Raw genomic sequence first — 24,966 nt, 5'->3', positions numbered from 1 at the left:
TTTTTTTCATTGCTCCTTTAGATTCCACATCAAACCCATATTTCTTTGTTAAGTATTTTTTTTCTTATTCAAAGGTAATTTATTTGGATTTTCCAAAAGGGTTCCAGTAAAGCATAAATTAGGAAATTACATATCCTTATTGGATTACAGTATGTCAAGCATATTAAACTCCTCTGAGCATAGAAATAAAAGTGGTCTCAGAAACAACAGTTCTAGACAACACCACCTGAGGAAAAACACCTGGTTAATAAAAGGTAAATATCCATTCTAACAGGAGGGGATTTAGGGGCTAAGTGCTAAAGAGGGCAAAGAAAACTTTTAGGCTGAAAGTGGAGAAAATGCAGGTAGGGTATATCGAGTTAGCCAAACAAGCACAGGTCATGTATTGGGACAAGACTGGGCTGGCTTTAAAGCTGGAGTATATACCAAAATAAAGAACATTAAACATGAACACCAGCATTCACATTCAAGTCATTCACAGCTAGACTGGGGCAGGCTAGCTCTCCTCCACAGAATACCTTATGGTATGCTCTGCCTAAAATTTTCAAAGTTGTAATTAGGTTCAAAGGCAACTCATGGCTTTATTGGTTTCAGGAGTGGAGAAATGCCTCCTGACTCTAGTCAATTCTCTTTTAAAAACCTCCTAAAATCCCTTTCATTTTAAATGGTAAAATTAGTCACAGTCAATGAACATAAACTAAAGCTGCAGTATGAGAAGTGTTCTGTGGTATGGGAGACTCAGCAGAACACTTAATCCAGACTTGAGGTGTCAAGGAAGGTTTCCAGAGAAAGAGACCTGAACAACATGTGAGGGTTCATCAACTGAACAGTAGGCAGAATGTTACAGGTAGAGGGAACAGCATGTGCAAAGACTGAGGCAAGAGGACCTGTCAGTAGACAAAGCACAGACTAACAAGAGAGCTGTTTTAGGATCTTGCCAAATCAGGAAATACTCCTTTCTCTGGGAGAGGCCAACACTGACTTCTTTTTTAATCATGAAAACAAACATTTTAGGGCATCTAGAGATAGAGACCAGCCAAAGGATTACTCTACTGGTGCTTCTGTATTCTGACCTCATCATTTATATCCTTCCACCAGAGACATTCTTTTCTTTGTTCCTTCCTTCCTTCCTTCCTTCCTAAGATTTTCAGGAACCCCACTCTCTTAGAGGGAGACTTACCTACAGCCAACCTCTGTTGGCATGTTTGGGCAACTGCTTCAATGGGAGCTGTTGTTAACTCTTTTATTACCTTGTCTGGAGAAAAATGACAGGCTGTGGTGACATCTAATCACCTCCATTACTTTATTTGAGTCAGGCTCAATAAAGTAGATAGCCTCTCTATAGTCTGTAATAAAAACATTAAAATAACATCAAGCATAACTTCTAGAGATTTCTCAATGGAATTTGCCAACTAGTACAACTATCTACTACAATATGTATAATGTATCTTTAGGAAGAAGGGCACACAGCTCTGACTGGGGTTTACTAATGGACAATAGACCACAATAAAATTTCTGGCTTCTCATAAGAAAAGCATCATGAATGATAAGTGTTAGGGGGACTTCAGGCTAAAAAAGTAAATTTGACCAAGGCTGTCACCTTGTTTAGGCAAGCAGTAGATGGATTTGAAAGAACCTTATAAGATTGGTAAGGACGCCGGACTATATTCTAAGAGCAATGGGAAGCCACTGAAGAATTTTTAGCACAAAAGTGATATAATTAGGTTTGTATTTTAGAAAGATCACTAAGAAGTAGTGTAGAAAATGAGTAGAAAACAGGAAGACTACACTGTAGGATAGAAGATCATCTTTTAGTAATCGAGGCCTAACCTAAATGCATGAAAGAATGTAGAAAATTGTGTAGATATGAGAGATACTTAAGACGTAGAGTATATAATATTTAGTGTCTGATTGAACATGGCAAAAAAGGAATAGGGAGGAACTAAAGATGGTGTTCAGGTTTCTGATTAGGGAACTAGATGCCTGGTACCACCATGTACTAAAAGAGGAAACAGAAGAACAAGGACATACTTAGATAGAAAGATGAGTTCAGTTTACAGCATGTTGAGTATAAGATACTTGACGCATCCAAGTGAAAATGTCCAATGAGCAATGGGCTATATGAGTATGCAGGCTAGGAGACAGATATGAGCTAAAGACATAGATGTGGGAACCATCAAAAGATAGAAGGTATTTAAAGCCATGGAAATGGATGAGCTAACCTAGGGAGGATGGAAAAAAAAAAGAAGGATTGGGCCAAGGACATAGGGATGTGAGAGCTATGGAGGATTTCGTTGACTTGCAGATATTTAAATGAGGAGGGGAGGGAAGTTAATCACGACAATAGTCATGTTAAGAGAGCAAGGTCTTGCATTCAGGGAGAAATTGCACTGATTCTCCTGGGGCAAATTAGCCGACCTGTAGTAGGGAACAGGAGGAGTGTCCACCCATTCTGTTCTTGCCTCTAGTTTCTAGGTTAAGTCTGCCACCTTCACAAGCACTACAGTCATCCAAAATAAATAATCAGTAAAAACTGGCAAAATCATTGTTGTTCTAGTTTTCTTTTACTTAGTAATTCAAAACTGATACCATCTGTGCAGTGAAGCAATGTATCTTACTTAAATATAAGAATCATTCTTGTACCACTAATGCAATCCAAAAGCCATATTAGGGCAGCACAAACATAAAAGTAATATCAGATGTAGTTTCAGCTGCTATAAAACACAGTGATTCTACATTTTGGTTCCAGGCTTTAAAAATACTATAGTATATGTGGTTTTGAATAAGATTCTACATTGTAGTCAGATTCTTAGACTAGTTTTTTTCTATTTAAGTGTTGACAGGAAAAAATATAGTTTTAGTCTGACCTTACAGGCACACACCATTTACCCTACTTTTAACTTGATTTGAACCTTAAGGGTATCCTTGCAAAGCAACAAAAATGTGCAAAACTAAGGTCAATTAATAACTAGTTTCTAAAATCTACTGAATTTTTGACTGAACAATATCAAATCCCTATAATTTGTAATGAGCAATAATAAAATTAAAAATTTTCCAGTTTCAACTAGGATTTCCCCAAAGATGATGAACAGGTTCTTTTAAGAAATTCTGATTCATCTATATGTCCCTTTAACTGCTTCATTAACAATTATTCTATTGTTAGATATAAGGTTAGATATAATAACCACATTCAGACCACATTTTAGTAAAAAGCTGTCCAATTCAATACTGAAATTATTATTCAAATTTAACTGTCTTCTAGGAACAAAACCTTGTTTTCTGAGGCCCAGAATAGGTTCTATCCCTTAGTACTTAACCTTTCTTCAAATAAGAGTAACTAACAGTATAGCCCTGTTTGTTACCAACACAAAATATCTCTGTATACTTAAAACTCAGCTCCTTCTGAAAGTCTTTCCATTTTTATCTATCATCCATTCACAATGTATGTGTCACTGATACCATAGTTTCTTACTGTCATGTTGGTTTATCTTTGCTGGCATATTTTTCTTGCACCTTCTACACAGGCAGGTACCTTTTCCCACAATGCATCATGAACTCATGGGAAATGGGGACTTATCATTATCTCTTTGTAAGGCTTTGCACACAAAAGCCACTTGATATTAGTGTCCAACTGATTCTACAGTCTCCCAAACACGAGGAATCAAAAAGAAATTACGTTCTTTAATGTCTTCTTTAACATTATATGAAACAATTAGCAGGTGGTATATTTACCCCCACCTTCCTATCTCACCCTCCTGTCCCCACCCAGTGAAAAACTAGATCATTAGATGCAAGCAGAATGAAAATCTGATTAGCATAGGGCTGATTAAGAAAAAGGAAAAAGTCTGAGGAATCAGAAATAGGGAAAATGTAAGAAAAAATGAGCAAAGTAAAATGACTAAAGGGAAATTTAAGCCAAAAAAATTAAAAAGGAATAAGATAGATAATAATAAGGCAATAATGTCAGATGATGACCAAGAAAAAGAAGCCTGTAGGAAATAAATTTAATCTCTTGCTTAAACTGATCACTAAACCACAGCTCACAGGACAACTAACAACTTTCAAATCCCAGTCCACCGACATGTGGTTATCCCACCGTGGTACTTGTTATGCCAAATATTACTGCTGACTTGGGGTGCTCTTGAGTCAACTGAGAGGACCACCATCATTTCCATTCCCTGCCAAGAGACACATCAGTGACTGGGGGCTGGAACAAGAGCCAGTGGCAAATATACCACAGCAACAGGCTAAGGACTGCACAAAAGAAGTCTGGTATTGAGGTTAAAATTAAATGAAATGAAAGAGAAATAAAGACAAGGGAGGATGAGAAGAACAAACACAGCACCAGTGTGGGTTCTTTCTACACGCAGGGAAAAGCAAACATCTGGAATTATTTGGTGCTGAGTACCACCAAATTTAAGACTTTGTTCCTCTCTTGCAATTATTTCTTAGTAATCATACAAAGAAAAAATAGACCTAAAGGCTAAAATGAAGGAGAGTGGTTAAAGTGGGTATAACAATAACCATTAAACACACACACACACACACACACACACATTTTTAAAGTAACAGAGCAGTGAACTGCACAAAGAATATTCCTGACTGACTTGGAGAGATGTTCATCCTAAATTCTGAAGTTCAACGAGGAAGCTGCAGACAAATACATATAATAACATGGTAACATTTTTGTAAAAATATGCCTGTACAAACACAGGAAACATCTTTAAATGATTCCAAAATAAGTGCTGGTATTATGAGTGGTTTTTACTTCTTTTTCACTTTTCCTGCATTTTTTAATGTAATTATTGATAAAATAACAACAATCCCCTAAAATAAAAGAAAAAATATCCCCTTGCAGGTCATTCAGTCTTTACCTTGAACTAAATGTGTATTCAGTCTACAAAAACCCCTTTTACATAGAGCACAGCTTTGAGAGACCTGGTCCCACCCAGTGGAGAGGAGGGGCCCCAGGCCAAGTCCAGCTGCATTATGGTGGAAAAAACACAAGCTGTGAAGACCAATGAAAAGACTTGAATCCAGCATCTCTATTCACTAGTTCAGTGACCCAGGGCAAATTACATGAAACTTCTGAGTGCTACCTTCACTTGGCTTCAGGAGTGGAATAATATATACCTCACAGGGTTGTTTTGAGGATCATCAAGACCAGCTCCCACATATGACGACAGACTGGTGGGCTAGGTACCAGGGAGATTTTGACCCTTCTGAACAATGTTATAGTGTTTATCATCTCATGAAACAATCTGTTCTGAATCGTGCCACGTTGTTTGCCACTTTTACTGACCTCCCCTCAGTCTATGATTCCTCAGACTAATTAGTGTTCAGCAGAGCAACCTGGTTACTGATGCTTGCTTCTACAGCATCTGTATCTACTGCCTCCAGGAGAGAGCAAACATCCAGCGGAGAAAAACAGGGAAGCAGGCATCAGATAACAAAGGCATGTTTATCCAAGTTCTTTGTCCTACAAATACATAAGCAAGCCCAGAAGGAGTAGAAAACAGTTCTCCTAGGGGCACATACTGCAGAAGCATGACCAAATGAATAGCTTGATAATTGCAGATATTGTTACAGACTCAGCTTGACATATTATACTTTAACAGAGTTTGCACTGTAATTGTGTCCATTTCTTAGTGTTATTATTTTAAAAACTTTAAGGATGCCCACCAAAAACTTTAGTATTCATAAGTATGCCTTGAACCTGCAGAAGTTTGAAACGATTGAGACAGAAAATAAATAGTGAGAGGTTTGAGGCAACGATCTAGAAAAGTGCTGCTAAGAAAGACTTTCCTCAATGACGGAAAATTTTTCTCTATATTTATGTCATCCAATACCACAGCCACTAGCCACATGGGGCTACTGAACACATGAAATGTGGCTAGTGCAACTGAGGAACTTAATTTTTAATTTTATTTAATTTTAACTAATTTAAATTAATTTGTTTCATGAAATATGGCTATTGACTATGGTATTGGATGGCACAAATCTAGAACACTGGTTTAATAACTTGTGCTAACTCAAAAAAGGTGGTATGTGGATGAGTTAGTGAAGCTTAAAAGCTAACAGACAAGAAGAGAAACAAACAAAACACACACAAAAACAACAACAACAACAAAAAACCCAGCACCATGTTAATATTTCTCTTGCTTCACACAGGATTCACCTTGATAAAGCTGAGGTCCTACTCTGACCTCAACCTGTCATAGTCAGCTCAGGCTGCCATAACAAAAAAACATAAACTGGGTGGCTTAAACAACACAAATTTATCTTCTAACAGTTTTGGAAACTAAAAAGCCAAAGATCAAGGTTCTGGACAAACTGGTTCCTGGTGAGATCCTCTTCCTAGCTTGTAGATGGCCGCCATCTCTCTGTGTGCTCACATGACCTCTTCTTTGGTGGGTGCAGGGAAAAGAGATCTCTTTTCCTCTTTTTATAAGGCCACCAAACCTATTAGATTAGGACTCCACCCTTACTTCATTAAACCTTAATTATCTCTCTAAAGGTCCTTTCTCCAAATACAGTCACACTGGGGGATAGGGCTTCAATGTATGAATCTGGGGGTGGCAAAATTCACTCTTTGCACAAACTTCCACTCTCCCATAACTAGCTTTTTTATCATGAGTTCCAATATTCCGTAAGCCATATTTCTTGCCCTTAATTCATAATCTTCTAGAGGCTTAGTTTTCTGCCTTTTCTTACTACACCACCAGTTTACACCTGAGTAAGGCTTTAACCCTGCCATCAGACAACTCTGAAATTCACTGAGATTAAAACTTATCTTTGAGGTTTCCCTGTTGGCGCAGTGGTTGAGAATCTGCCTGCCAATGCAGGGGACACGGGTTCGAGTCCTGGTCTGGGAAGATCCCACATGCCACGGAGCAACTAGGCCCGTGAGCCACAACTACTGAGCCTGCGTGTCTGAAGCCTGTGCTCCGCAACAAGAGAGGCCGTGATAGTGAGAGGCCCACGCACCGTGATGAAGAGTGGCCCCCACTTGCCACAACTAGAGAAAGCCCTCGCACAGAAACAAAGACCCAACACAGCCAAAAATAAATATAAAAATAAATTAATTAATTAAAAAAAAAAAGATAGGCCTAGAGCTACAGAAATTAAAAAAAAAAAAAAACTTATCTTTGGCCCTCAAAAATGACTTCTTACCTCTTAAACTGATTATGCAGAAAAGAGTTATTTAACATAGCAGGCTGGATACTGTTTTCCTTAGAAAAAACTGTTTGTAATGTTGGCCCCTGGATAGGGTCTGGGAACTTGGATACTGGAAGAGTTCCCACCTCCCTAACTACTAAGAGGGACTCTCCCTGCCCAAACTGTTTGTACAAACAATGTGATTGATGATGAACATCTGCTTTCCTTCTGAGGGTCTGGAATTTTGGTACTTGCTAGACATACAATAACTATGTGACCAGCCCCCAAAATAAACCTTAGGCATTGAATCTCTAATGAGCTTCCTTGATGGATGACATTTCACATGTGTTGTCACAACTCTGCCAGAGGAATTATGTGAGTCTTCTGTGACTCCACAAGGAAAAGACTCTTAGAAGCTTGTGTCTGGTTTCCTCCAGACTTCGTCCCATGCACCTTTTCCCTTTGTTGATTTTGCTTTGTGTTCTTTCCCTGTAGTGAATTATAACCATGAGGATGCTGAATTCTGTGAGTTTTCCTAGTAAATCATCAAACCTGGGGGTTATCATGAGCACCCCCAACATATCAAACCACAAACATTTTTATATAAAAAAAAAACTTGCCCCCCTATCTCTTAGAGAACATTCACCCCAGTTATAGAAGCATTAATCCTGGAGGTCAAACTCCAAATACAGGAGGGCCAAAGAAAATGAAGGGAAGGATATAATCAATAAAACTTTTTTTTAGAACTAAAAGACAAGCATTTCCAGATTGGAAGGGCTGACCAAGTACCCAACACAACGGATGAAAAGATGTACCACAGTATGTCATCATGGAATTATAAAAACACTGGAAGGCAGAAGGAAATGGAACAATGCTTCCACAATTCTGGAAGAAAATTATTTCTAACCTGGAATTCTATATCCAGACAAACTATCAATCAAGTATGACTAGTACAATGACACATCAACAGTCAGTGACCAAAAATAATTTACCTCCCACACACCATTTTAAGAAGAAACTAGAGGATGTGCTCCACCAAAAGAAGGGAAAGAAGATATAGTAAAGAGAAGATATAATATCAGCCAAAGGATAGAAGAATGGATGATAATGAAGGAAAGTCCTAGGATGGTTGCAAAGAAGTTTTTAAACAAGAAAGGAAGGGCCTATTTATATCTGCCCAGATTACCATCTCAAGATACAGAAGTTTATGTAAATACCAAAAGAGATTAAAAAAAAACCTCCACAAGCTCTTAAGTTAAAAGAAGGGGGAGGGAGGCAAAAGCAACAGCAGTAGTCATAGTGGTATACCAATCTTTTCTGTTGATAGAAATATCCAAAGCTCTTTTGAATGAGAGATTACCAAATCAGCTATGCGCTTTCAAAATTACCAACTTTAGGTTACAACATGGTACTTGACAATGGTTGGCAATTCTCCTGACCAAAAAAATATGTTCAACATAAGTTAAAGAACAAATGTAAATGAGAGATTCCACTGGCCTCTTTTGATAAAGGTTGCCTCCTTTTATTCAGGGACTAGGGATAGCTTATCAACAGACACATAACCACTCTATTACCCAATTTAAAGGCTCCCTCAAAATTCTAGTTAAGAAATTCAGTAAAGGCAAATGAATTTTAAAATCTAGTCAACAATAAACAAGCGAACAAAACCAAAACAACCACCTGCCTCCTTCCCACCCCCTCCCGCCCCCTGCCAGAACTATTTGGCCCATTCATTCAAAGAGCCTCCAGTGGACCCTTATAGACCCTTAAATTTGACCTTTATATACTCAAAATTCATACAAGATTTCATAGGAAATCAGAGCACAGAATGTAACTCTAGAAAATATATTGCTGAATTGATACCTAACCAGTCATATCACTAAGTGGAAAATGAGGAGAAAAACAAATTAGAGTGGTGCAGATTTTGAATGCTTGTCCCACCCTGGTCTAGCTGAAAGACAAAACCACAAGAAACATGCTCAGAATCATTTAAATAAAATTCTTTCCTTAAATACAGCATTCTAAAATGTCAAACTACAAAAGACCCCGAATAGCCAAAGCAATCTTGAGAAAGAAAAACGGAGTTGGAGGAATCAGGCTCCTGGACTTCAGACTATACTACAAAGCTACAGTAATCAAGACAGTATGGTACTGGCACAAAAACAGAAATATAGATCAATAGAACAGGATAGAAAGCCCAGAGATAAACCCTCGCACATATGGTCACCTTATCTTTGATAAAGGAGGCAAGAATATACAATGGAGAAAAGACAGCCTCTTCAATAAGTGGTGCTGGGAAAACTGGACAGCTACACGTAAAAGAATGAAATCAGAACACTCCCTAACACCATACACAAAAATAAACTCAAAATGGATTAAAGACCTAAATGTAAGGCCAGACACTATCAAACTCTTAGAGGAAAACAGGCAGAACACTCTATGACATAAATCACAGCAAGATCCTTTTTGACCCATCTCTTAGAGAAATGGAAATAAAAACAAAAATAAACAAATGGGACCTAATGAAACTTAAAAGCTTTTGCACAGCAAAGGAAACCATAAACAAGACCAAAAGACAACCCTCAGAATGGGAGAAAATATTTGCAAATGAAGCAACTGACAAAGGATTAATGTCCAAAATTTACAAGCCGCTCATGCAGCTCAATACCAAAAAAACAAACAACCCAATCCAAAAATGGGCAGAAGACCTAAATAGACATTTCTCCAAAGAAGATATACAGATTGCCAACAAACACATGAAAGGATGCTCAACACCCTAATCATTAGAGAAATGTAAATAAAAACTACAATGAGGTATCACCTCACACCAGTCAAAATGGCCATCATCAAAAAATCTACAAACAATAAACGCTGGAGAGGGTGTGGAGAAAAGGGAACCCTCTTGCACTGTTGGTGGGAATGTAAATTGATACAGCCACTATGGAGAACAGTATGGAGCTTCCTTAAAAAACTAAAAATAGAACTACCACATGACCCAGCAATCCCACTACTGGGCATATACCCTGAGAAAACCATAATTCAAAAAGAGTCATGTACCACAGTGTTCACTGCAGGACTATTTACAATAGCCAGGACATGGAAGTAACCTAAGTGTCCATCAACAGATGAATGGATAAAGAAGAGGTGGCACATATATACAATGGAATATTACTCAGCCATAAAAAGAAACAAAATAGAGTTATTTGTAGTGAGGTGGATGGACCTAGAGTCTGTCGTACAGAGTGAAGTAAGTCAGAAAGAGAAAAACAAATACCATATGCTAACAAATATATATGGAATCTAAAAAAAAAAAAAAAAAAAAAAAGAAAATGGTTCTGAAGAACCTAGGGGCAGGACAGGAATAAAGACACAGATGTAGAGAATGGACTTGAGGATGCGGGGAGGGGGAAGGGTAAGCTGGGATGAAGTGAGAGAGTGGCATGGACATATATACACTACCAAATGTAAAATAGATAGCTAGTGGGAAGCAGCTGCATAGCACAGGGAGATCAGCTCGGTGCTTTGTGACCACCTAGAGGAGTGGGATAGGGAGGGTGGGAGGGAGATGCAAGAGGGAGGGGATATGGGGATATATGTATACGTATAGCTGATTCACTTTGTTATACAGCAGAAACTAACACACCATTGTAAAGCAATTATACTCCAATAAAGATGTTAAAAAATAATAAAATAAAATGTCAAACTAATACCATCCTAAAATATCAACTATTTGTAGTGTCTTTTTATATTTTAATTGACCAATGCAATTGGATTCCATTAATAGCTAATTTTTGCCAAATTTAATTCTAACAAACTCATTTAAGTTAAAAGACCATAATGAAAGAATAAAAATACTTATACCATATTTTTGCATTCCTACAATTCAAAAGAAACAGGATCAAATTTTTTCAGGCTGTGAATAAACATGCCATACTTTAGGCTAAAAGCATATTTTATCCCAAAATTAGAAGTGAAAATGAAGCTCAAAAGAAATGACCTCCCAGTCTTGAATTCAGTGGCATTAATATTAATGACAATCCCACTCATTTCAAAGGCATGTCCCAGAGTGTTTATATTATGAAAAATGGGTCTGGAATGTCATCTTCAGTAAATTTTAAACTGTTTAATCTGAGGTTTTGCTAGATTTGTAACAGCTGCACTTGTGTTTACAACTATAATTTACAGCATGGCACTCTTTTACACATTTTTTTTTGGATATGATTGGTACAAACATGTACTGATCAATGGAAACGAGTTTGGTATCTCTCTATAGCTACAAGTTTAGTCAGAATATAGTTTTGTTTTGGATTAACACTGTAAAACAAATGCATCATGGACCTTCAGAAGTCTTATGGTATTGGTTAAAGAAGGAAAAGACAAAAACTTCCATTCATATACAAACATTTGGAAAATGACTCAATTTGTGTTTGTTGAATGCAAATTTTGTTTGGGGAAAAGATATGCATATCAAATACACTGTGGGTCTAATTTGTTTGCTGGCATTCATTGAGGGTCTCAGGGCACATTACCAAGCAGAAACTGGTTGGGCAGTATTCAAAAATTACATTTCTTCTAGTGCCTCTATTTACACAGTAGAAAGACGCAACAAAAAAGCCTGCCAAAGACTTGCTTAAGAATGCTTCAGGGGCTTCCCTGGTGGCACAGTGGTTAAGAATCCGCCTGCCAATGCATGGGACATGGGTTCGATCCCTCATCCAGGAAGATCCCACATGCCGTGGAGCAACTAAGCCTGGGTGCCAAAACTACTGAGCCTGTGCTCTAGAGCCCACGAGCCACAACTACTGAGCCCACGTGCCACAACTACTGAAGCCCGTCAACCTAGAGCCCGTGCTCCACAACAAGCCACCACAATGAGAAGCCTGCACACCTCAACAAAGAGCAGCCCCTGCTCGCCGCAACTAGAGAAAACCTGCACACACAGCCAAAAATAATAAATAAATAAAATAAATAAATTTATTAAAAAAAAAAAAGAATGCTTCAATAGGAAGCATCAGCAACCTTTGATGTGGAGTTGCTAGTGCAATGAAAAGAGCACCGACAAGAGTTAGTTTCTCAGGGTAACACTCAACAGCTTTGCCACTAACCTCATCTTCCTCCTCTGCAAACATTTCAAAGAGAAGTTATTACTGAACATGAATGTTTTCTGCTAAAATCAGTTGAGTCTGGGTAACCAGAAATGCTCGGCTCTTTTAGTAACTGAAAAGGTTATCATGCCATAAGAATTAAGACACATGTAAAAGTTGCACAATAGAAGTAACCCCAGCAGTTCTCTAGCAGCTATCTTCTTTTTGGGCAATCTCTCGGGAACCCTTAATCCTGGTCTAAATTAATTTTTTTGAAAAAGCTCCACTCTATTTTCCTTTTTGTTTTAATACCTGTCTTACCTTGGTACATATGGTTACTGTAAGAATCACATACAATCTATATGAAAATAATTTGGAAAGTATGAAACATATTTAGTAGGGCTTATGACCAAGGCAATGTTAGAAATGAACCAAGACCCAAAAGTAGTGAAAAAAAAAAGCTTATAAAATCAATGAACTTTTTTAAAAAATCAATAGAACAAAAGCTCTGATTTCTAAAGGGTATATGGTATATTATTGTTCAAGATAATAATAATAAGCTTTTTTCTACAAGTATGAAACTTTGAACTCACCAGAGAACATAGACTATTGTAGTAATTTCCCCAATAAGTATGATAAATTTGTTTTGAACTACCCGTTGTTTTTTCTAAGTGTCAGTTTGGCATTTCAAAATGATTCAAAAGTTAGTAAATCACTCACTTTAGACAAAGGTCATAAATTCAAATGTCCACAACAGGTAAGTAAAATGAGTAAAGCAATCAGATGGGCTTGAAGCAACCAGAAGACAAAGCACTATCCAAAGAAGACGGCCAGAACTTAGCTCCTGCCAGCTGCTGCCAAAAAAAGAAGTCAGATTTAGTGTTGCCAGACTGCTTTTCATCTAAAAGATAAGCTGAAAATATGGATTTTTAAAGGTAAAATAACTCAGTGTTTAAATGTAGGTAAATGACTCAAAAAAGCTTAAAACATCATGCAAGCCACACATATCTGCAAAGCAGATCCGGTCTCAGCTTTATCATCTCTACCATGTTTGTTCTATATAGATCTATTTAAAATACCATTACAAGATTGAGAAGAACTTTGGTGACATTTTTTTTAATGCTTCAATTATACTATGAGTCATGTTAATGTACTCAACAGAGTTTGCTTTTTCCTATAAAAATTATTACCTGAACTTCATCAAGCAAGAGAATTCATCTGGCCAATCGCAAATGGAAAACAGTAAACGATTCTTCTTTTACCAAATACCCAAGTATGCCATGACACCCTCTCCCCCCAATCCATCCTGGAAGGTAACCTCAGCTAGAACAGGAATCAAGTCTACTTTGCCCACTATTATATATGCAGCACCTAGCACAGTGCCTAACTCATAATAGCTGTATGTGACAGTTTAACAGTGCTCCCCACATCTGGGGCAAATGAGTATTTCCCAGCTCCCTGGTAGTTAGGCTGGCCATATGACTAAGTTCTGGCCAAAGGAATGAGAGCATAAATGATGTACACTACTTCCAGGCCTGGCCTCTAAAACATCCTGTGCAGTAGTCTAGCTTCTCCCCCAATACACAAGGCTGGAAGTAAAGGACTGAGTCAGTGCAGCTAGAAAATGGAAGGAGCCCAGAGAAATTGGAGACTCTGCAGAAAATCTGTACTGTGGAAATATGCACAAAAGAGACATCTGACATACAGGGGCCTGTGACACCAGAAAAAATTAGCACTTGTATTATGTTAAGCCACTGAGATTTAGGATTTTGTTACCACAACTAGCATTTACTTTGACTAATACTGTGTTCAATATTTGTTAAATGAACACCTAAATAAATAAATAAATGCCTTAGGCAAGTAAGAATCTAGGCATCAAAAGTGCAAAGATTCCTGTCCCTCTGAGTTGGCTGACAAATGTTAAAGTAATGATCTTCAACCCCATTACAGACATTATGGCTTGAATTTCAAAACAGGAGATTGTGGAAAACAACCACAAAATTAGCACAAAGGCAGTCAAAACAGTTAAATGAGAATAGAATCTCCAAGAACTTATGTGTACCTCAACAGAGGCAGAAAAAGCATGTAACAAAAATTAATATCCATTCGTGTTTTTAAACATCTCATCAAACTAGGAATACAGAAAAACTTCCTCAGCCTGACAAAGGACATCTACAAAAAACCTACTACATGTAACATTATACTTAATGATGAAAGAAAGAATACTTGGAAAACTCAATATTGTTAAGCTAACAATTCTCCTAATGTGATCTACAGATTCAATGCAATCCCAATCAAAATCTCAGGAGGGTTTTTTGGAGATATGAACAAGCTAATTCTAAAATGTGTATGTAAATAACCTAGAATAGCCAAACAACTTTGAAAAGAACAACATTGGAGGACTTATACTACTTAATTTCAAGACTTATCAAAAGGCTATAGTAATCAAGGCATACAGACACGTATATAGACAATGGAACAGAAAAAAGAGTTCAGAGATAGAGCCACACATATACTGTGTGATTTTTGACAAGCTCCAAAGCAATTCAATAGGGAAAGAATAATCTTTAAAGTATGGAACAACCAGAAAGGTACATAAAAAAATGAACCTGGACCCTTTCCTCATACAATACATAAAAACTGAACTCAAAATGGATCATACAACCTAAAATGTAAGAGCTAAGCTGGACTGCATCAAAATTAAAACTTCTTGTTCTTCAAAAGATACCATTACAAAAATTAAAAGGAAAGCCATAAACTGGGAAGAAAACATTTGCAAATCAGGTATCTGACAAAGGCCTTGTACTAGAGAAGTGCAATTTAAAATGACTGTGAGATATCACTACAAACCCATTAAAAGGGCTAAAATTAAAAAGACAATCAAAAAAAATATCAAAAATCAAAAAAAAAAAAAAAGACTGACCATACCAAGTATTGGTGAAGATGTGGAGCAACTGGAAACCCTCATATATTGCAAGTGGGAATATAAAATGGTATAACCCCTTTTGAAAATAACTTAGCAATATTTTTATTGAAGTATAGCTGATTTACAATATTGTGTTAGTTTCAGGTGTACAGCAGCAACTTCTTAAAAAGTTAAGCTTTCACCTACCCTACAATCTAGCCCTTCCAGTCTAGATTTTTACCCATGAGAAATAAAAGCTATGTTCATAGAAAGACTTATACATAAATATTCATAACAATTTTATTTGTATAGACAAAAAATGGAAACTACCTGATGTCCATGAAAAGGAGAAAAATAAACTGTGCTATATCCAAACAATGAAATACAACTCAGCAATAAAAATGAACTAGTAATACATGCTATATAACACAATTATCAAAACAATTATACTAAGTGAAAAAAGACCAAAAAAAAGAAAAAAAGAGTATATATCATCTGATTCAATTTGTATAAAATTTTAGAAAATGCAAATTAGTTTACAGTGACAGAAAGTAGATTAGTGATTGCCTGGGAATGGGGGAAGGGGCAGAGTGGAACAGGGGAGAGGATGACAAAGAAGCACTAGGAAACTTGAGGGTATGATATACATTTTCATTATCTTAATTGTGGTGATGGTTTCAAGGATGTATTCATATTTAAAGAGTACAATTTGATTTGTTTTGACATATCTGTAGCTCACTGTCTACCAATAAAACCTCAGTTAATCTGTTTTAAAAAATAATTAAGATATAGTCAGATACTCATAGCTACTGTGGCCACAAAACAACATAACCAAAGATTGTTCTAATCAAGTATAACAGTATTTTCAAACACTTGTCTTATTTTAACTATTTTATCTCAAAAACAGATAATTCTTTTAAAACTCACATTATTTTAAAGGTAAAGAAATTAGACAAATTATTTTAAAACTTAAAGAACTTAGTGCAGTATTAGCCATATATTAAATGTGTACTGTACACACTTGTAGAACTAAATGGAAATACAGATCTTTCATATAATGAAATAAATTTCTAGCTTTTAATATAGTTCCAAAGGAATGTCACTACCAAATTCAAGACATTGTTCATTGCACTTATCTTAATTTATAATCACTCAATTTAAAAATAAAGTCATTCTTATTACAGTACTTCATATAAAAGTATTTTTAGGTGTGTGACTTCTAAAACTGGCTGAACAGTTTCAAAAAAATATCAATTCATCAAAATACTTATCAGCAAGCAAAACTTTCACTAGCTTTGCCAACATTTTTAGTATAATGACTAAGAAGTCTAATGGTGCTGATCAGAATCAGAAACAGGATATTTTTCTGTGTGCCAAATACTGCAGAAAATACCACTTGATAAATAAAATATCACACTGTTATACCACTAACACAAGGTTACTTACTCTCAAGGCCTATGATTACAGATACATAGCTAACAGCTTCAAATAAAAGCAAAAATGAGTCTCACTAGAAATTGGAAATGTCCAAATACACATTCTATATAGCCTTTTGTTATAGATGCTGATTTGCAGGGATAAGCTAAAGGAATCATCACAATCCATGTTTTACAAGGTCATGTTTGAGTACCCCAAGTTCAGAAAGCTAGGGTTAAGTACAAATGATTTCTTCAAACAAGCATAAGTCTTACAAATCAGTTTGAATGTATAATCTGCATACACTGTGTATATCACATACACAAGTAATTATAAACTATATCACTTAGAATGCTTTTGGTTTCTAGTAACTGAAACCTAACTTTATTCATCAAAATAAGATAAATTATGCTATGGTAATTTTTTGCTCATGCTGCATGTTCAATGCCTGTGTGGGAGGTGAAGGGCATGAGAGTGGTCTGCTTACTCACTTGTGGATCCAAGATGACAGATGCTCTGACATCTTAGCGCCTGGCATCTATAATCACCACTGCAGGGAAGAGAGACAGCTAGGTCATTCATCTACTACTAAATGTTTCTACCTAGAAGTAACCTGCTTAAAACCTATTGGCTAAAGAATCACACGGCTGTGCTTAGCTGCAAGTGAAGCTAAGAATTAATATTGTTGAAATGTCCATTCTACCCAAAACAATATACAGATTCAATGTAATCCCAATCAAAATTCCAATGGCATATCCACAGAACTAGAACAAATAATTCTAAAATTTGTATGTAACCATAAAATATCCTAACTAGCCAAAACAATCTTGAGAAAGAAGAACAAAGCTGGCGGTATTAAAATCCCTGATTTCCGGGCTTCCCTGGTGGCGCAGTGGTTGAGAATCTGCCTGCCAATGCAGGGGACGCGGGTTCGAGCCCTGGTCTGGGAAGATCCCACATGCTGCGGAGCAACTCGGCCCGTGAGCCACAATTACTGAGCCTGCGCGTCTGGAGCCTGTGCTCGGCAACGAGAGGCCGCGATAGTGAGAGGCCCGCGCACTGCGATGAAGAGTGGCCCCCGCTTGCCACAACTAGAGAAAGCCCTCGCACAGAAACGAAGACCCAACACAGCCATACATACATACATACATACATAAAAAAAGAATGTAAACAGACAAGAATAGCATTAAAAAAAAAAAATCCCTGATTTCCGACTATACTACAATGCCAATAAAATCAAAACAGTATGATACTGGTACAGAAACAGACATATAGAGCAATGGAACTGAAAGTCCAGAAATAAACCCACACATACATGAACAATTAATTTATGAGAGGAGCAAACAACATACAATGGATAAAGGATAGTCTCTGCAATAAATAGGAAAACTGGAGAGTCACATGTAGAAGAATGAAACTAGACCACCATGTTACACCATATACAAAATTAACTCAATGTGGATTAAAGACTTGAATGTAAGGGAGTGGCCAAGATGGCAGAGTAGGAAGACCCTGAGCTCACCTCCTCCCATAGACACACCAAAATTACAACTATTTACAGAGCAACTACTGATGAGAAAAAAACAGAAAATTAGCAGAAAAGATCTTCTACAACTAAAGATATAACGGAACTGCAAAGAGAAGGGCAGGAGAAGTGGAGATGCAGTATTGTCAAGACCCACACCCCCGGGTAGGCAACCCACAAATGGGAAAATAATTACAGTTGCACAGAGGTTCTCCCCAAGGAGCGAGGGGTCCAAGACACTCATCAGGCTCCCCAGCTCGGGGGTCCCACACTGGGAAGACAAGCCTCCAGAACATTTGGCTTTGAAGGTCAGAGGGGATTATCTTCAGGAAAGCCAGAAGGCTGTGCAAAATAGAGACTCCACTCCTAAAGGGTACACACAAAATCTCACACACTCTGGGACCCAGGGAAAAAGCAGTAATTCGAAAGGAGCCTGGGTGAGACTCACCTGCTGATCTTGGAGAGCTTCCCAGAGAGGCAGGAGGCAACTGGAGCTCACCCTGTAAATACTGGCAATGGTAGCAGCCATTTCTGGAAGCTCATTCTACCTGGAGGACAATGCTGCTGATGAGCACTATTTGGGAATCATTCCTCTAGCTTATTAGAGCTAAGACCTGGGCCCACCCACCAGCCTGTAGGCAGCAGAACTGGAGCACCTCGGGCCAAACAACTAGCAGGGCAGAGACACAACCCCACCCACCAGGAGACCTGCTGCCCTAAGCCCCTGAGCCCACAGCAGCCCTGAGATTGGTCCTGATCACCAGAAGGCACAGGATCCAGCCCAGCACACCAGCACACCCCCAGGGCCCTGCAGCCAGAGACCCTGGGACATGGCCCCATCCCCAGTGGGCTAGCACTAGTGCCAGGACCAGCCTCACCCACCAATGGAGAAACACCAACCCTGGGAGCACTGGGACCACTGCCTCACCCAGGCAGGCAGACACTAGCTCTGGGACCCCCAGGGCTCTGTAGCCAGCCACTTCATGACTCAGCCCCAGCTACCAGCATACTAGCACCAGGACTGGGACTCCTCTGGCCATGCAGCCAACAATGCCAGGACCCAGTCCCACACACCAGTGGCTGGCAGCCTCCACGCAAGGCCAGACCTGGCAACCAACTGGACCAGGACTAGCCACTTCTACCAGTGTGCCCACAGTAGTCAGCCAGCCACAACAGAACGACCCATACAGCCCACATAGAGGGCATCCATAGACAGTACAGTTATGGTGACAAGAGAAGAGTGTACTGCTGGGACACACAGAACATCTCCAACAAAAGGCCACTTCTCCAAGGTTTGGAAATATAACCAATCTACCAGATATATAGAAATAAAAACAGCAAATTAGACAAAATGAGGCAACAGAGGAATATGTTCAAAACAAAGGAACAAGATAAAACCCCAGAAGAAAAACTAAGTGAAGTGGAGATAGACAATCTACTCAGTAGAAAGTTCAAGGTAATGATTGTAAAGATGTTCAAACAACTCAGGACAAAATTGGATGAACAGATTGAGAAGTTAGAAGTTTTTAACAAAGAGTTAGAAAATATAAAGAAGAACCAAGCAGAGATGAAGAATACAATCACTAAAATGAAAAATATGGGACTTCCTTGGTGGTCCAGTGGTTAAGAATCCACCTTCCAATGCAGGGGACGTGGTTTCGACCCCTGGTCAGGGAACTAAGATCCCACATGCCACGGGGCAACTAAGCCCAGGTGCTCTAGAGCCCACGCACTACAACTAGAGAGCCCATGCACCACAACTAGAGAGCCGCCCACATGCCACAACTAGAGAGAAGTCCGCGTGCCGCAACGAAGAACCTGCATGCCACAACGAAAGATCCCGCATGCTGCACCAAAGATCCCGCATGCTGCAACTAAGACCCAACGCAGCCAAATAAATAAATAAATAAATATTTTTAAAAAAACAAGAAAAATACACTAAAAGGAGTCAATAGTAGATTAGAAGACAGAGGAATGGATCAGCGAGCTGAAAGACAGAGTAGTGGAAATCACTGAAGCTGAATAGGAAAGAGAAAAAAGAATAAAAAGAAATGAGGACAGTTTAAGAGACCTCTGTGAAAACGTCAAACATACTAACATTAGCATTATAGGGGTCCCAGGAGAAGAGAGCAAGAAAGAGACAAAGAACATATTTGAAGACATAATAGCTGAAAATTTCCCCAGCCTGGGAAAGGAAACAGACATCGAAGTTCAGAAAGTAGAGAGTCCCAAACAGGATCAACTCAACAACACATTGTAATTAAAACGGCAAAAATTAAAGATAAAGAGAGACTATTAAAAGCAGAAAGGGAAAATCAATAAGTTAAGTACAAGTGAACTCCAATAAGGCTATCAGCTTACTTTTCAGCAGAAACTCTACAGGCCAGAAGGCAGTGGCACAATATACTTAAAGTGATGAAAGGGAAAAACCTACAACCAAGAATACTCTGCCTGGCAAGGCTTTCATTCAGATTTAAAGGAGATCAAAAGTTTTACAGACAACAAAAAGCTAAGAGAGTTCGGCAGCACCACACCAGCTTTACAATAAATATTAAAAGGACTTCTCCATGCAAAAAAAGGCCACAACTAGAAACATGAAAATTACAAAAGGAAAAATCTCATTGGTAAAGTCAAATATACAGTAAAGGTAGTAAATCAGCCATGTATAAAGATAGTAGAAAGGCTGAAAGACAAAAGCAGTAAAACCATCTATATCTGCAATAAGTAGTTAAGGGATACACAAAACAAAAAGATGTAAAATATGATGTCAAAACAGTAAAAATCCAGGGTTGTTAAAATGTGTTTGAGCTTAAGAGATCAGCAACTTAAAATAATCATAGATAGATAGATAGATAAGATAGCTACGTACAGTGTGGGGAATATAGTCAGTAATTATGTAATATTTTTGTATGATAACATTGTAACTAGACTTATAGTGGTGATCATTTTGAAATGTACAGAAATACCAAATCACTATGTTGTGTAATGGGAAATAACATAGTACTGTAGGTCAGTTATACTTCAAAAACAAATAAACTCATAGAAAAAGAGATCAGGTTTGTGGTTACCAGAGGTAGGGGGTGGGGGGAAAGGGGAATTGGATGAAAGCAATCGAAAGGTACAAACGTCCAGTTATAGGATAAATAAGTACCAGGAAAACACAGGGAATATATCCAATAATTTATAATAACTATAAATGGAGTATAACTTTTAAAAATTGCAAATCACTATGTTGTACACCTGAAACTTACAGAATATTGTACATCAACTATACTTCAAAAAAAAGTTACAAAAAAAGATAAATAAGTCCTAGGAATGTAATGTACAACATGATAAATATAATTAACACTGTTATATGTTATATATGAAAGTTAAGAAAGTAAATCCTAAGATTTCTCATCACAAGAAAGAGATTTTTTTCTATTTTTTAAAAATTTTGTATCCATATGAGATGACGGATATTCACTAAACTTACCGTGATAATCATTTCATGATGTATGTAAGTCAAATCATTATGCTGTACACCTTAAACTTACAGAGCTGTTATGTCAATTATATCTCAATAAAACTGGAAGGGAAAAAAAAAAGACTCGAATGTAAGACCTGAAACCATAAAATTCCTAGAAGAAAACATAGGCAGTAACTTCACTGACATCGGTCTTAGTGATTTTTTTGTGGATTGGACTCCAAAAGCAAGGGAATCAAAAGCAAAAATAAACAATGGTGCTGTATCAAACTAAAAGTTTTCCCATAGTGAAGCTTCCCCATCATCAAAATGAAAAGGTAACCTACTGATTGGAAGATATCTGCAAATCATATATCCAATAAGGAGTTAATATTCAAAATATATAACCTCATACAACTCAACATCAAAAAAACAAACAACCCAACTAAAAAATGGGCAGAGGTCCTGAACAGATACTTTTCCAAAGAAGACATAGAGATGGCCAAGGGTTCATGAATTGCTCAACATGATTAATCATCAGGGCAAATCACAGCCAAATTACAGCCAAATCACAGCAAATCACAACCATAATGATGTATCATCTCATACCCGTCAGGATGGCTATTATTAAAAAAAAAAAAACAAAACAAAACAAGAAATAACAAGTGTTGATGAGGATGCAGAGAAAAGGAAACCCTTGTGCACTGTTAGTGGGAATGTAATTGATGCAGCCACTATGAAAAACACTATGGAGACTACCATATGATCCAGGAGTCCCACTCCTGGGTATTTAACTGAAGAAAACAAAAACACTAACTTAAAAAGATATATACACTCCTATGTTCACTGCAGCATTATTTACAGTAGCCAAGATATGGAAACAACTTAAGTATCCACTGATAGATGTATGAATAGAGAGTATGTGGTACATATATACGGTGGAATATTATTCAGCCATAAAAAAGAATGGAATCTTGCCATTTGCGACAACATAGACGGACCTTGAGGACATTATGCTAAGTGAAATAAGTCAGACAGAGAAAGGCAAATACCGTTTGGTCTCACTAAAATCTGAACTTATTGATACAGAGATGAGATTGGTGGCTGCCACAGTGTGGGAGTGAGGGACTGTAACAGGCCAAATAGGTGAATGAAGTCAAAAGGTATAAGCTTCCAGTTATATAATAAATAAGTCATGGGAATATAATGTACAACATGATGACTACATTTGGTAATACTGCACTGCATATTTGAAAGTTGCTACAAGAACAGATCTAAAGTTCTCATCACAAGAAAATAAAAATTCTGTAACTATGTATGGTGACGAATATTAACCAGACTTATTGTGATGATCATTTAGCAATATATACAAATATTGAATTATAATGTTGTATACCTGAAACTAATATATGTCATTATACCTCAATTAAAAAATGAAAAGTTCACATATACTTTGATTTGGCAATCCAATTTCTAGAAATATATACTACAATTATAGTTACACATGTGCAAAATGACATGTATGTGAATATTTCTGGTAGCATTGTTTGCAACAACAACAAAATTAATCTAAATCCATTGTGTTGCATTTACAAACTGAATAAAATGTAACTATTTAAAAGAATGGGGCAACATTCTGTATACTATTAGGAGAAACTGCCAAAGGATATTATTAAGGAAATCCATTCTCATTATTCACTAATTCTGCATTTGTGAATTCATCTACTCAGTATAATCTTCCTGTAACCCCAAAATCAATATCCGTTGAACTTCTGTGTTCATTTGTGGATATGCACAGAACAGCAAAATATCTGCATCACCCTGTACACTCATTCTTAGCTGACTGAGGTCCAACAACATGTCTCTCTGCCTTCTTGTTCACTGCTCATACTATAAACAAATGTTATTTTGGGGTCTGTTTAGTGTCATATTTTTCACATTTTTCTGCTTTTTGTGAGTGATTTTGCTGTTTAAAATGGCCCTCAAGCATAGTGCTCAAGTGCTAACTAATATTACTAAACACAAGAAGGCTTTGATGCACCTTATGGAGAAAACATGTGCCTTATAGTTACAGTGGCAAGCTCTGTGGAAGGCAACTTGTTAACTGTTTGATAGGTTTTTATACTTTGGGGAATTTTATATCACTTGCATGTACTACTAAATCAAAAGATACATAATTTTATAAAAGAAAAAACAAGAAACTGGCAAATCCTGAGACAGGGCAGACTTCATGATTGATCCACCTCCATCCTATTCCCCTCATGACAGCAAAATAGCTCAGTCATTATAGGAGTCCCATTACACACCATACTACCCAAAAAAAGAGTATAGATAAGATGCTGTTACAGCATCCCTCCAAGTAAAAGACCTCAGATGTTTTCAAACTGTACTTGTTTAGGCTTATGTCCATCCCTAAGCAATGACTGTGATCATGCAAATTTTATTGCCTATTTTAAGGCAGATTGTTTTAAGCCAATCAGAGTCTACCGCAGGAGCTAGAAGTGAGATGCATGCTCCCTGAAGTCTATATAATGGTGACTTCTGAAAGAAAATCCAGACCCTGTTATGAAGGAGAAAAGCAAGAACAGATGCTGGGTAGGCACCCAGCAAGGTCAAAATCCTGAATAAGCAGGCTAAGAGTTGTGGAAATAAAGCATACACACATAAGACAACATTATAAATTACAGTGCATAAGGACCAGAAATGATCATCAAGCAATCAGGGCTTGGTAAGGAAGTCTATGGATACAGCACATAAATGTACAAACAAAATCAGACAAATGGGGTTAGGGTTAAGTACAAGGAGGACTTATAATGTGATTGCTCTAAATAAACAACAACAACAAAAAAGGAACCAGCCCCAGGAGGATGTTGGAAGTCATTAAGGTAAATAGCACCTCCAAATTCCTATGAAAGAAGCAAATTAGTTTAGCAGTTCTGCACCTTCAAACCTGACCAGGTAAGGCATCATAGAGCCAAACTCAAATTCGTAAATAATGCCTGACCTGAATAATTGTGTGTATGTGAAAAACAGCAGTCTCAAACTGTCTTATTGGTAGTTACCAGAGTATCAGACCCCAGATCTCAGATTATGCTAAAATAAATTAAATTTACACAAAATGTTTATATAACATATATATTCTGTATTACAAAATCAGTGTTGGGCCTCTAAAGGAAAATGAAAAAACAACAGTCCTAAAAATCTGAAAAATGAAAACCATGGGGTAAAAGGTAATAAGAAGTATAGCCAGACAGATGTAAAGTCATGCCATCTGGGGGTCCTACCCACTGGATGCCATTAACACTGACCACAGCACCAATTCCCTTCCTCTTCCCCTTCCCTCTTACCCTCTAACCCCACTTCCCTTGGTACCTGTACTATTTCTAATTTTCGGAGGCCTGAAAGAAGCAAAGGAAATACAAAGCCCAATTCA

The 24,966-nt window shown here is 37.5% G+C and overlaps 1 protein-coding gene across 4 annotated transcripts in view; it reads right to left on the bottom strand.

Moving 5' to 3' along the window:
• The window catches only part of FANCC (FA complementation group C), a 275,430-nt gene that overhangs the window by 227,245 nt on the left and 23,219 nt on the right, over positions 1-24,966 (bottom strand). Inside the window, exon 3 of one of the 4 annotated variants that reach the window (XM_082401193.1) lies at positions 17,055-17,113. The exons of the other annotated variants lie outside the window; for them this stretch is intronic. The gene's annotated coding sequence lies outside the window, so the exon portion shown is untranslated. The remainder of the gene's footprint in view (positions 1-17,054; positions 17,114-24,966) is intronic. 4 annotated transcript variants of the gene reach the window in all.

The sequence above is a fragment of the Balaenoptera borealis genome, assembly GCF_965194805.1.
Source record: "Balaenoptera borealis genome assembly, chromosome: 8".
In the NCBI taxonomy this organism is placed as follows: Eukaryota; Metazoa; Chordata; class Mammalia; order Artiodactyla; family Balaenopteridae; genus Balaenoptera; species Balaenoptera borealis.
The sequence above is the reverse complement of the archived record's forward strand: the minus strand, read 5'-3'. Positions and strand labels throughout refer to the sequence as shown.